We start from the raw sequence: 15,580 nt of genomic DNA on the forward strand, positions 1-15,580 counted from the left end.
CTAGTCTTGCAGTTTAAATGTAACTATACACCGATGACTCCAAAATACATATCTCTACATATCTCCATCCAGGACCTCTCCTCTCAAGTCAAAACTTATATATGCTTTTGGACAAATAATGGCAAACCATGGTCTTTATCTTTCCCCCAAGTCTGTTTTTCACACAGGTTTCCCCATCTCAGCACCATCTTTCACATTTCTCAGGCCCCAGACTTGGAGTTATCATCAACTCTCTCACATCCCACATCCAACCTATTAGGAAAAATATATTTCATATACCTTCAGAATACCCACAATTTAATCATTTCCTGCACTTCTTCCACTAATTCTATACTAAAGCAAGCTGCCACTATTTTTCATCTGAATTATTCTAGTAGCATCCTCACTACTGACCCTCTTTCGATTCTTATTCTTTATAGTATATTCTAAACACAGCAGCTGGAGTAATCTTTCTAAAATTAAGTAGATCATAACATTCCTCCACATAAGACCTTCTCGTGTCCTTTCATCTCACTCGGAAAAACCAAAGCCTTTACCATGTCTATAAGGCCTTACATAATCTATTTATTATCTCTCCCACAACTCAGTTACTTACTGTGTTTCAGAAACACTGGTGTCCCTGATGTTATCCAAACGTTTCAGAAACTTATTTCTCTTTTGTGGCTACTGCATTTGCCCTTCCCTATGCCTAAGAATGCTATTTCTCCAGATATCTGAATGACATATTCTCTTGCCTCCTTTAAATCTTGTTCAAATGCCAACTGCTCAGTAAAGTTTTCCCTGACCGCCCTATTTAAAATTGGCCTATATGGTGTCATAGGTCCTCTGTCAAACTTGTTTTTATATCATTAGAATAGTTGTGTCTGATAAAGCTATTCAACTATTAATATAGATGAAATTTATCACTTAAAGGTATTCATGAGGTGGTTATTGGATTTGACTTCTGCATACTGAAATGAGTGTTTGCTGTAATGCCTAATTTTGTCAGATATACACCGCTGAATATATTCATCATTAGTAAGACACACACACTATACTTTAAAAATTGTAAATAATCAAGGTCTCCTTTCAATAGATCACTCACATATGTCAACTTGGCATTTTTCTATTTACACGTTTTCATTATGCTAGTGCGGGACTTACAACACAGCAGTGCAACGTACCAACTCCAGAGAAGGTCATCTCTTGGCAAGGCAAGGGGAACTAACCTGATATCTATTTTCACTCTAAGTACCAATTCATGTGAAAGGCAGTGCAGCTGAATAACAGCAGAGTAGGGGTCAGGAGGCCTAGATTCCATTTCTAACTCCTGCCACCATCTTTCTGTGTTACTTTGGCCAGTGGTTCTGAATTTGGGCCTCTTTTGCCCCCCAGGGAATACTTGGCAATGTCTGGAGACATTTTTCATAGTTCTGACTGGGCATTTGTTACTGGGATCTAACAAATAGAGGCCAGAGATGCCGCTTAGCATTCCACAATGTGCAGGACACTTCCACCCCCATGACAAGGAATTATCCATCTCAAAATGTCAGGCATGCCAAGACTAAGAAACCCTAAAGTAAGCAAATCACTTGATTTCTCTGGGTTTTGGTTTTCTCATCTGTAAAATATTTTAGTCCTGTCTCAAAGACTATCCACTGATAAGCACAAAATAATAAGCTATACTCATGGGAGAGTATGAAGACATTGAATACAGTTCCAAATAATTTAGAAACAGCATTTCTTTTCAGACCCATTTCCGAAGAAGCTGATGCAAAGACAGGGTAAACGAGTTGCTGGAGAAAATCTGGCACAGGTATAGAATGCTGGTCTCTGGGCTTCCGGTCAATTGGACTGCCAACTTCATCACGTGGCTTCCAAGAGCCAGTATGACATTGTCAGCAATGCCTGACTGAAAATGTTTGCTGAAGTTTTGGTCACAAACTACAACAAAACCTGTTTTTATTCTTTCATCTGTATAGGGTAGGTAAAATTTTTCTTCTCAGTTTTGAGTTGCCTTCAGAATCCTCAGGCTCTTGAGTTCATCAAACAGTCCACTTGATTTTCTTCCATGTTGCTAACTCAAGTGTTTCTCTCTAAATCCCAAGCCACGGGATCATTAAATAATTGATTGCATAAGTCTGCCTTTTGAGTTTTACAGGTCAGTATCTAAAGTTTCATGTCCCATGGAGATCTGTTAAGGAAGATGATAACATTGTGTAGCATATTTTATTAATCTAATGCTGACTTGATTAATCTCTTATTAAGGAATTAACCATATATACAGGATCCTGTGAATTATAGTCACTTTCCAAGTACTTTGAGAAGAATAAGCCCAAATACACGGGCTCTTCACACTACACCATCAGAAGTTCGGTAAAGATGCAATTTACGATGCTTAGCTGTTGAACATGTTTGTACGGTTTATATATGCTTCTGCTGTGAGAAATAGATGAAAAGATTTTAGAAGTCTATCATATCCAGGTAACCAAGGTTCTCTGATGGCTTCATGGGAAGCAAGGTTACCAATTATCTCTACGTTGAAGCTGAATTATCCTTATCAGAACCAAGTGCAGCAATGAGAAGATTCAAGATAGTGATACCAATTGTTCCTGAGCTAGCTGTGCCAGATACTTGATCTCAATTTGAAAGTCACTCCTTATTTGACAAGAAGTGTCACTGGAACAGGTAGGTGAGACGATCACTACTTCTGTTTTATGTTTTAGTGGAAGTTAATTTGAGATGTTGTGAAAAGAAAAGGCAGAAACATGCTTTTCAGTTTCAACACCTTTAATGAATGAGGAAAGCCAACTTTGTATCAATGGCAGTCAAGGACATGGATCTGAGAAGGGTGATTTGAAGTCAGGTTTCGATAGCTCATCTTCTTGAAAGGAGGACAGGTAGTCCATTGAAGGGATAGCTTGTTAGACTAACAAAGAGACGTTATTCTAAACCTCAGTTATACCTGGGAAAGACTCATGTTTGCCTGAAGAGAAAATAGGAGAAAACTTCATTGCATTATTGCCAAAGATTACTCCAATTGAAATTGGGAATTAATTAACTTTAAAATTCTAATGTTATACTTTGCACAGGAAGCATGGACTTAGACTAAAAAGAGGATGCATATTACGCAAATGCTTTAAAGTCTTACAAAACATAAGAGAAACAATACGTTCAACCAATGTTATAAGGACCAATTGAAGGGGCAAGAAATTAAAATGAAAATATCAAATATGTGACTAGCAATCCACATAGTATAATAGGTGTATATTCTGCTAATATCTCAAAATTATTTTCTGTAAATTAGATAGTTAATAATACTTTTTTGTTTTTTACTCAGGCCTCAGGACTTCTAAAACATTACTTCATTCCAATTATATAACACCAGCAAAACCCACAAAAATAATGTATGTTGGTGACAGTAAAAACTGTAGAGATAATAGTGCCAAAATTTATTAATGATTTCTTAATCAAAAGAATGAAGTGAAAGTTTGATGAAACCTAAAAGATAAACAGAGCAGATTCATCATTCACTGAAATTGATTATCATTATGTAAAATAAAACCAGCACACACATTCTGGACATCAAATAAATTTCAGTTTGGCATCAAAATCATCTACTTTGAAAAAAAAAAATCATCTACTCTGAGAAATGCTTCCTAATCTACCAGAGGAAAATGAACAGTTAAATATCCCATGAGTTTATATCTTTCAGATGGAGGTGATAATGTCACAAAACCTTCCAGACTTTTATTACATAAAGATCTAATCCACCTAAGAATACTCATTTGTCAGCAACAAAGTTACTGAAAATTTCATGTGGAATTCAGATATTCAATACTTTTTTTAAAAAAGATTTATTTATTTATTTGAGAGAGAGAGAAAGTAGGGGGAGGGGCAGAGGGAGAGAATCTTCAAGCAGACTCCCCACTGAGTGCGGACCCGATACAGGACTCATTCTCACAACCCATGAGATCACGACCTGAGCCAAAACCAAGAGTTGGTCGCTCAACTGACTGAGCCACCCAGGCATCCCCACACAAATTTTTAAGAAGATTTTATTTATTTATTTGAGAGAGAGAGAGAGAGCACCAACAGGGGGGAGAGGCAGAGAGAGAAGCAGACTCCCTGCTGAGCCAGGAGCCCTGTGAAGGGCTCCATCCCAGGACCCTGAGATCATGACCTGAACTGAAGGCAGATGCTTAATCAACTGAACCACCCAGGTGCGCCCCCATACCTTTTTAAATTAAGTAAATACATTGAAAATTTCTGGAGCTGGAATCAATGTATAGTTTTGATTTGTGTTGGAGAAGGAGCATGGATCCTAGTACAGTCATGCAGGATTCCCATAGTTCTGCATTTTCATGCTGCTCTGTGGGGAGCTGACCTTGAGTATCTTGATTTCTCTGTATGATTTGAAACTGTGGATTACCTTCTTGCTTGGCTCCCAGGCATTGAAGTTTCCATTTCTCTTCTCTGGCCATTCTGCTCACTTCTGTTCCTCCTTTTATATTCTAAATGTTGGTGCCTTTCCCAGGACAGAACAAGTCATTGACTCATTGTCTTACTTAGCAATTATACTCTCTTATTTCATAGCTTCAACTACCACTACTATTAATGGTCTCTCATGCCACCCCACACAGATAATACATCTATAATAGCTCTTCTGTCTAATGTGGTCATCACTACAGTGTCAGATCAACCTATTCCCCTCATATGACTCCCATGAGAAACCTCGGCAAAGGAAAATAGAATGCTGGTCCCCTGAGTCACCAGTCAACTGGACTGTCAGACTTATCATACTGCTTCAAAGAGGTGATGTGACACTGTAAGAAAATGCCTGGCTGGTATGTGTGCTTAGGTTTTGGTCATGAACTAGAACAAGACCTGTTTTTATTATTGTATCTGTATAGCCTAGGGGAAGCTTCCCACCACAAATTTATATTGACTTCAGAGACCTCATGCACCTGAATTCATCAGACAATACATTTGATATCTTTTCCATGTTTCTAACTTAAGTGTTTCTCTATGGATCCCAAGTCATAGTAAATATTCCTTGTTCTGTTGATAACTTTGAAGTTAATCCCCCTGCCCTCTGATTTGTAATACACACATGCCCACATTTAACAGGGGGAAGTAATCATAACAAGATCAGCTATTTTATTGAGTGCTTACCTTGCACTAGGCACAATAATCATATGAGTATTATTATTACCAAAATACAGACAGGAAAACCAATCTCCAGAGCTATTGTGTAATTTCTCCAGTTATATAGGAAGTGGAAGAGTCAAGATTCAACCCTAGTTATGAATTCAGAACCTAGTCTCCTGCCACAATGCTATAGAAGGCAAGGAGTCTTTGTTACTGTTTTGATTATCTACTCATTTGAATCTCTGTCAGTAGCATAACTGCTTGGACTTCCTCATGTAGAAGTTTTAAATTAGACAGAAATGGGATTAAATCTCAGGTCTCATTACCTAGTCCCGCAACTTTGGTCAAAACACTATAACTCTACAAGCCATAATTTTCTCCTCTGTAAATTGACATAGTAATACCTATCTCACAGCATTGGGATGAGACTTAAGTCAGAAAATTATGATAAAGAACTGAGTGTAGTGCCTGGAATATGCTCCATGATAGATACCTCTTATGATTGTTGTTCCCCATCCTTGTTACCCAACATCATCAGCTTCCCCCCAGTCATAGCAGTATACTGAATTATCTCTTTACATACTCTAAGAAATCTGCCCAAAGGCAGGAACTGTATTATTAACCAGTTTTCTCAAGCACCCAGTCTACTGCCTGGCACTCAGATCCAATTTTCCTCCCAGTTGCCATAGAACACTTTGACCGTCCATGAAGACATTACCTTTGTTTGTTCCGAATGTCAGGCGATACCCACCCCTCCAGGCATTTGTTGGCTTCCCAGTATCTTAGCTAATGGAACCTTTAGTATTGTGTTGTTAAACACCGACACCTCCGAACAGTCCCTTCTGGCAGGACTTTCCTGATCAGTTATAGCCCCTGTCGCCCAGTACAGAGGAATATGCCCCTCTATGGGACAAGACAATTCCTATATGAGGGCATCAGCAATCAGAGCAGCTATGACTTGGGAGAAGGACGCAGAGAGCGCAGAGGTTGGACACTCTTGGATACAGCTTTTTGAGCTGAATTTGACATACTCTATTGGTCATCATGGAAAAAGAAGGTCAAAGCGTATGCCTTGTCAAGCAAAAGAAGCCACCTTGCCCTTTGAGAAACAGCACAGAGGTACTAAAGCATGTAAGATAACTTTTGAGGTTACTTGTAGGGAATACAAATATAAATGCTAATAAATGAATACGTAGCAGAGGCATTCATAACTTTTGATGAGTAAAGATGATTCAGAAAGATGTTTTAATGGAATCAGTCAGTAAATGAAAATGGTATTTTCATTTTCAAAGCGAGGGAGAGTTTTAATCAAACATATGCTAATAATTTAATAATATTGATATATACTGATTTAAAAGAACATTGAATCAAAATGTTTACTTTTTCAAAGGCCATCTCCTGCGATATGACTTTTTGAGACCTAAATTGGGAGATATTCTGATTGTACGAATTGATATTTTATAGAGCGGGGGTTGTCTCCAGGTGTTTTATAAGAAAATGAATGTCTTTTTGTTCATACAGTAATGTGAGGAATGATGTAATAAACTGGTTAAAAGAGGTAATACTGAAAATGGTTATATGAAAAGAATTACTTGAGTTTTTTTGAAGATGATGATAGTTACGGCAGACAGACTCTGAGATGGCCCCCAGTGATCCCACCTTCTGATATTCATGTCCTTATATAATCTTCTCCCTTTGAGTGTGGATGGAATTTGTGGCTTGCTTTTAACCAATAGAGTATGGCGAAGGTAATAGGATGTCACTTCCATGATTACGTTACATAAGATTGTAACTTCCATCTTGCTAGCGGACTCTTTAATAAAGCCCACTGCCAAGTTGTGAGCTGCCCCATGGAGATGCCCCCATGGCAAGGAACTGAATTCTATGTCTGGCCATCATCTTGAAAGCAACCAAGGCTCTAGCCCAAAGCTCAAAAGGAATTGACTGATTCATGTCAATAACTCCAGAAGTGATATTGGAAGTGGATCCTTCCCCAGTTGAGCCTCAGATGACACCCCAGCCTTGACCAACATCTTAAATGCAGCATCATGAGAACCCTGAAGCAGAGGAACCACCAGAAACTGTGCAACAATACATAAGTGCCTGTCATTTTGAGTAGCTAAATTTGTGGCAGTATTACACAACAGAATAATAGTAATTAATTGCAATTGCCATTTAGTAAGTGTCCAGTACACACCAAACATTCTGCTGTGTGATAATATAGGTAACTAGCTAGCTAGCTACCTTTATGGTATGTAGGTAGGTAGGTAGGTAGGATGTTTTATATTTCAAAAAATAGCATTTATGAGAGTAACAAAAATAAAATTAGGAAGCAAGCCAGTGATTTCTATTACTATTTTAAATACTATTTCTTTGGTGTTAAATTATTTATGCACATTTTCTAGTTGCACTTTTAACATCTCCACCTCCCCTTTTAAGTCCATATATCTCCAGTCTGAATTATCACAATATTATTTATAAAGAAACAACTTTCTTCTGACAAAACATGGTACCTATCACAAAGATAAGAGAGCTAGAAGATAAGAGCACTAGAAGTTAGGTCAGGAGAAAATATACAGATGGAAATATGGAGAGGAAAGATAGGAATTACAGAAATGACCAAAAGAGACATAAGGAAAATGAAAAGAAAATGAGAAAGCATGGGGGAGAAGCAATACTTACAGATATATTAGTAGAGAATTTTCCAAGCCTAATGGACTGCATCAAACCATGGTTTCAAGAAACACTCTGAACCCCAAGCAGGATAAATAACAAAAATCACAACTAGATACATTTCAGTAACACTGCTGAAAACCAAAGACAAGAAGACAAACATAACACATAGATAGAAAAAAAACACGTGACCATCAAAGGAGGAACAACGAGATTGACAGCTAATTCCCTCCACGTGAATAAAACAGCCAAACAAAAATGGAATTATATTTTTATACTGCCAACAAAAGTAACCACCAGCTTAGAATTCTGTATCTAGTTAACCTGTCCTTTAAAACTAAAGATCAATTAAAAGCACATGCACACTAAACTGAAAGGATTCACTTCCAGGAGACCCTACATTAAAGGATAAAGGGAGCTTTTGAAGAAAAAAGAAAATCATCTCAGTCAGAAATAAGAAAATGGAGGAAAGCCTGAGAAGCAATGGAAAATGCATATAAATCTAAATAACTATTGACCATACAAAGGCATTAATAAATTCCCGTGGGGTTTAAAAGACATAGAAAATGAAAACACATGAAAATAAGCACACGCATGATAGAAAGAGGTAAATATGGAAAAAGTGTTCACAGCAACATTGCTTATAATAACAAAAAATGAGAAACAACCCAATCTCTAATAACAAGAGGATGGATAACTAAATGATGCTGAGGTCACATGATGACCCAACATATAAGCGAGAAACCTAATAAGCTACAGCTTTATACATAAGCATAAAGAAATCCCAGAAGCATAAGAATGAAGAAAATGAGGTGATGACTACATATAGTATGCCATCATTTTCATAAAGATTTAAAAACTGAACAATATACTGTTTAGGGTTGCTTATAAATATAGTGGAAGTATTCAAAAAGAAAAGCAAGGGAAAGATAAATGTAAACTTGAGGAGGTGTTTACCACTTTGGGGGACGGAGGGACACAGGATAGATGAGAGGAAAACAAAGGTATTGGCAACGGTATTGGGAATGTTCTAATTCCCAGTTTGGTTGGTAAGTTTATAAGTTTTCATTTTATCATTAGGCTTCCTAGCGTACGCGACTTATTCTTTGGTATGTACCAATTGTCTTTGGGATGGTGGAGACAAACATCTAATAAAGACAATACTCAAATTTGGGAAAATATTTAAAATCTTAGATTTGTAGGGCGCCTGGGTGGCTCAGTTGGTTAAATGTCTGACTCTTGATTTCAGCTCAGGTCATGATCTCAGGGTCCTGAGATTGAGCCCCAAGTTGGGCTCCATGCTGGGCATGGAGTCTGCTTAAGATTCTCTCTCTCCGGGGCACCTGGGTGGCTCAGATGGTTAAGCATCTGCCTTCGGCTCAGGTCATGATGCCAGGGTTCTGGGATCGAGTCCCGCATCGGGCTCCCTGCTAGGCGGGGAGCCTGCTTCTCCCTCTGCCTCTGCCTCTCTCTCTCTCTCTGACTTTCATGAATAAATAAATAAAACATTAAAAAAAAAAAAAAGGGCGCCTGGGTGGCTCAGTCGTTAAGCGTCTGCCTTCGGCTCAGGTCATGATCCCAGGGTCCTGGGATCGAGCCCCGCATCGGGCCCCCTGCTCGGCGGAGAGCCTGCTTCTCCTTCTCCCACTCCCCCTGCTTGTGTTCCCTCTCTCACTGTCTCTCTCTCTCTCGCTCTCGAAAAATAAATAAAATCTTAAAAAAAAAAAAAAAAAAAAAAGATTCTCTCTCTCCTTCTCCCTCGGCACCTCCTCCCCCCCAAAAAAACTTAGATTTGTAAACATGTTTCCTATTTGAAATGACAGTGCTTTGAAAAGACAACTTAATTGAATTGTTACTTCAAAATCTTTGCATGTTTGGGGGTGCCTGGGTGGCTCCGTCAGTTAAGCGTCCAACTCTTGATTTCAGCTCAGGTCATGAACTCAGTGTTGTGAGATCAAGCCCCGCATCAGGCTCCGTGCTGGGTGTGGAGCCTGCTTGGAATTCTCTCCCTCCCTCCCTCCCTGTCCCTCCTCCCCACCCACATGCTCTCTCTCTCTCAAAAGTCTTTGCATGTTTGACCACATCGCATGTGTTCCCCAAGATAAATACAAGTAACATATTTAAGCAAGGTCAAAAATAAACTTAATGAAATGAAAATGTGTACTGTTTGAAGAAATTGTGGTATTTTGCACAAATTTCTAAATGTCTATGTTTTAAGGTTGCTTTTGCATTAAAGATTTAAAAAAGACACTAGCATTTCATATTACTCAGTGTAAGTTTTTATTGTTATTCAAAAGCATTTCATATTACTCATTATAGGTTTTTATTTTTTAAATGTGTACGAGTTTTATTCAAAGATACTGGATCCTTGATATTTTTTTAAAAAGGAAGTGAAAACACACATTTTATGTGTAAAAGGGATCAGATGAAACAGCTTTGAAGGTACAGACAAAGCAAAGTAAAAGGAAGTGAAAAGTAAATAAAGAAAAATGAAAATAACATAAAATTAAACATAAATCAACATAAAATCAAATAAACAAAAATATCAAAAATGAAAACTAAAATCAAAAGGAACATAAAAGGGAAGGAAAATTAAAATGGTAATACTGTTTCAACAAAATGGTTTTATCCCTTTAGAATCCTAGAGCAAGCAATTCAGCATGGTAAATAAATAAGCTCATATTTACTTATTCTGATCCTAGCTCTGTAGTGCTATGGTTTTACATGCTGCTGGTCATAATCATTTATTAATCTTTTAACGTGAACCAGCTTGTTATAAAGATACTGGCATCTATGTTTTTCTGCACAATAATTGGGATTAATCTGTCTCATCTTCTGATATTCTAGAGAGATTTCTTTATTAATATCCTGATATTCTTTTGAGTCTGGAGAAAGGTGCTTCCTCTTTGAATCAAGGTTAATAAATATTCTAGATAAAGTCAGCATCTTGGCATACAAGCTCTGATATTCATCATATTCTACTCTAAATTCCTGCTCATACTGCTGACGTTGCTCAGAGGAAACTATAGTGACATAGTTAGCCAAATAATCTGGGAGCCCAGAGGCTGCACCAGTCTTCCCAGAAGCAGTGCAAACCTCTTTAACTTCGTTTGAGTTTGGCTTTGCACCTTCACTTTGTCTTTCTGGATCTGTCTTCTGCCTCCCCATCATCTCAATATTGTACTCTTGGTTCTTTGCTTCATGTTCCACAAATGTATATTCAGACTTCTTATCAGACATCAAAGGTTTTTTCTCCACAGGCTCTGTATATATTTGAACTGAAATAGAGGGTACCGTTTTCAAGGGAGGATGTTTACGCCTCTGGTTCCCAAAGATTTTTCTATTTTGACTAAAGCTGCCAACACGTGAACCTGGAGCCCCAGGTCCTTCGGCATCGCCACAAGAACTGCTGCTGGAACATGCAGGCTGAGGAGGATGTGAGGAGGGAAGGCGGGTTGTGGGCAGTGGAGGACGGGTGGAATGGGCAATAGCCTCAGAATGGCCCGAGAGCCCTACAGCAGACTTTGCTCTGGTGTTATTCAAATGGCTATTTGGTGTTGACTGTATTGCAGTTGTCAGGCGAGATACTCTAACTTTTCTCTTCGATAAATCAACAATACCTGCACTGCAAAGCTGTTCCTGAGATGTTTCAGCTGTACTAGAACCTACAGAAGATCCTGTGGAATTGGTACACGTCGCGCTCTGAAATGCACCTACTCTTCTGGAAAGCACCAACTCCAATGACTGCCTCTCTAACTCATTATATCCCGGCCAGTCTTTTTGGAGCTCATTAAAAACATAGTCCTTTAAGGTATATGAAAAATTCTGAGTATTCAGGTTGGCTACTTGGTGCAGAATTTCTCCAAGGGAGTTCTCTTCATTTTTGGTGATGCCGTCTTTCTGAAGCCGAACAAGCAGTTCAGCTTTCTTGTAGTCCTTCAATGCCAATAAGTGAATCACCCTATCCCTGTATGGTCTCATGTGGACGCTGCTAGCAACTCTGGACTTGCGAACTGTATATGCAGGGTTAATAGGAGCTGTTCTTTTTCTCTCAGGCACTGGATCTGGAGTGGCTTGAGGTGCTTTCCGAATTGGCATTCTTTTCTCTAAATATGGTTTTCTAATTATATTCCATTTGTTGCAGGTTCCATCCTCTGCCTGGATCCTTCTTTCTTGTGTCGTCTGATAGGAGGTGGTTGTTTTACACATCATTTGATCCTGCATCAAGCTCAGGCAACTGAACTGTGAGGGGCTGTAGCTTGAGACAGTTTCTTGGGTATGGTCTTCCTGGTTGTCTTTATTCACATTTGACAGCAAAAAGTTAAAGTTGTATACATCAGTGGGTGAATCGTCTGGGGGGATTTTGATAAGCTCTTGGAATCCCTGGAACTGAAGAGAAGCTTGAGGGCACACTGTGTTCTCATGGTTCTCATAAGAGTCAGTTGCCCGAATGGCTGGTTTGGGAAGCTGCGTAGGCAACACAGTGACATTGTCCTGCCTGGGCTCTAAGCCATCTCCCTCTGTTACTGCCACCTCTCCTTCCTTGTTTACCAGTTTCCCCAGTGCTGTGCCTTCATAGGCTGCCATATAGTCATATCTGTGAAGATCAAAGTTCAAACAGTAAAGTACTTTAGAAAACGATAACTCTCCTTGGCAAATATATATATATATTTCTTACTGCTATCATTTCTAAAACTGTAATTCTAAAAGATTTTTCCCAACAGAACAAAGGCAAGAAGTGCCTGGTTGAGAGAGTACCTGGAGAGGTAAAGCTGGTTATAAAGATCTAATCACTTTCTGATGTTCTCCCTTTCACATTTTAGTCTGTCTTTAGGAGAAACTGTTACCCTAACTGGGAAGTGCTAAATTATTCTCTGAGCTCAGTGCATAAAAGTCATCTCCTCCCAGTAAATCCAACATCAAGTCGAGGTACTTGGTGCGGGGATTAATAGGTGGTACAAGCTTATGGAACTAGAGGAGACGGCTTCCACACAGCATGATTAGAAGTAAGTCCTCCTTGCATTTACTCTGACATGCAAGTGGGCTGTTGAGTCCCTCTGGAGACTGGAGCCTGGCCCATCAACCGGGGCTCTCATTTCATAGCTAAATATATTATTTTGTATTAATAGTGTATAGAAGCCAAAATTTTAGAGGTACTTGTTTCTCTTTCTCAACTCTCTAACCATTACCAATGAGTGGAAGGAACTTTCATCTCCTTAGCTTGCCACTTGCGTCCATTATTCTGCTTCTTTGCACTCCTCCCCCAGAGGATCCTCAGCAAATCACAGGATTATCCAGGTGAAATTGCCCATGCTGAAAAAAATCTTGCAGCTAGGCATTCTAGAGGTGTACAATTTAATCACACAATATACACAGATTATAAGAAATCATTCCAACCGTTTCACACAAAAGATATTAGGCACAATTCTTCTTCCTTTCCCCCTTCACATTTCCAGGCCATCTTATTTTCAGTTTTGCCTCCCTTAACTGCTGGCATCACTTTCCACCATATCACTCATCTAGAAAAAGCTGAGCATCATCTTCTACTACTCCCTCAAACATACTTCTCATTCATCTTCCTCCAAAACACCTAGTCAGCCACCAAATTTCCCATTCATCCAATAGATAGTCATTGAGTATCTATCACGTGCAGACAGTATCCTAGATGCTTGAGGATATTGCAATGATCAAAAAACAGCAACAAACAAAAAACCTTGCTCTCATAATGTCAACATTCTTATCAAGTTTTTCTGCACAACATCTCAATCCACCCATTCTTCTATCATACCACAGCCATTGTCCTAATTTAGGCCAAGAACATCTTAGCCAATATTATGTACCCTTCTTAACTTGATTTCTTGCCTCCAATCTTTTCTTGTTCTAAACCTCATTCCAAATTATCAACAATGATTCCAACCAACTTTGCTTTAAAACAAGTGATGGTTTCCACTACTTAAAGAATAAAATTAATGAAAAGGTGCTCAACATCATTAATTATCAGGAAAATGCAAATCAAAACCACAATGACATAGAACATTAGAATGGCTATGATCAAAAAGAGAAATAACAAGTGTTGGTAAGGATATGAAGAAAAGTGAATGCTTGTGCACTGTTCCTGGGAATGTAAATTGATACAGCCACTATGGAAAACAGTGTGGAGGTTCCTCAATCAACTAAAAATAGAAATACCATTTATCCAGCAATCCCACTTTGGGGTATGTACTCAAAAAAAAATGAAAATGAGATCTCAAAGAGATATCTCTACTCCCATGTTCATTGCATCAGTATTTACAATAGCCAAGACATGGAAAAAAGTATCTACCAATGGATGGATAAAGAAGACGTGATATATGTATATTCAACCATGAGAAAGAAAGACATTCTACAATTTGTGACAAGGATGGCCCTAGAGGGCATTGAGCTAAGTGAAATAAGACAGAGAAAGAAAAATACCATAACCATATGATATCACTTATATGTTGCATTTGAAAGAGCCAAACCCACAGAAACAGACTAGAATGGTAGTTACCAATGGCTGAGGGTGGGGAGAAAAGGGAGATATCAGTCAAAGATACAAACTTCCAGTTATAAGATGAATAAGTTCTCAGGATCTAATGTAAGACACAGTGGTTATAGTTAATAGTACTGTATTATATAATTGAAAATTGCTAAGTGAATAGATCTTAAATGTTCTCACTACCAAAAAGAAATGGTAATTAGATGACATGATGCAGGTGTTGGCTAATGCTATGGTGGTAATTGTTTTGCAATATATAAATGTATCAAATCAACATGCTGCGTACCTTAAACTTATACAATATTATACATCAATTCTATCTCAATAAAGCCAGAAAAAGGGAGAAGAATTTAAAACACTTTGGGGTGGCATATGAGACCCTTCTTATTCTGTCCCCAACCTACCCTAAACTTTGTGCCATGTATCTAAATGCTACATTGATTTGTTTACTATTCTCTGAATATGCCCCCAAGTTTGTTCCTACAGCAGGCTTTCACTTGACAGTCCTTCTGCTTACTAATATTCTCCCCCAGATCTTTGCTTGCATTGCTCCCTTACTTTATTCGGAGTCCTTGCATGACCATTCTGTCTAAAATAGTCATATATGCACATACCCTCTCCAGTGCTCTCTTTCTACTATCTTCTCTTCTTTATAGAATACTTACTCCTTAAAATTATGTTACATATATCTGTTTATTTAATGTAAGTCACCCTTACCAGAATGTGAGCTTAATGCAAGCTTGGATTTTATCAGTCTTTTGCACTGTTGCATCTCCAGTGCCTAGAACAGTGCCTGGCACACACAGTAAGTACTCAGTACATATTTGTTGAGCAAATGAATACATCAACGCACTCTAGTTTTAAATCTCACTCATGCTGGGTTCAGCCAGATAATTTCTACTCAATCTTGGAAACCCAGCTCAAATGTCACATCATATAGAAGACTTTCCTCTCTTCAGAACTAATACTTCCCTTTATTATAATCCTAGAGCACTTTGTATTACCTCTGCGAAAAACACCACAAAGGGAATCATCTATTACTAATGTGTTTGTCACCTCCACTAGACTCTGGCCTCTACATCCCTGGCAAGTACACTTTACTCACATTTGCAAGACCCTTCCTTTTTGTCCCCAGTACCTCACTCTGGAAGTAGCAGGTGCATAGCAGAGGGCGCCCTCTTGATGTTTGTCGAAAGAATGAATAATAGTAGTACCTTTGCGTTTCTCCCAGCAAAGATATATTACTGTCACATCAGGTAG

The 15,580-nt window shown here is 38.5% G+C and overlaps 1 pseudogene; it reads right to left on the reverse strand.

Annotated features, from left to right (window-relative positions):
* Positions 1–10,515: 10,515 nt before the first annotated feature.
* On the reverse strand, positions 10,516–12,390 carry LOC118521860 (RNA polymerase II elongation factor ELL2 pseudogene; annotated as a pseudogene).
* Positions 12,391–15,580: the final 3,190 nt, after the last annotated feature.

Source organism: Halichoerus grypus, chromosome X (genome assembly GCF_964656455.1).
Source record: "Halichoerus grypus chromosome X, mHalGry1.hap1.1, whole genome shotgun sequence".
NCBI classification, from domain to species: domain Eukaryota; kingdom Metazoa; phylum Chordata; class Mammalia; order Carnivora; family Phocidae; genus Halichoerus; species Halichoerus grypus.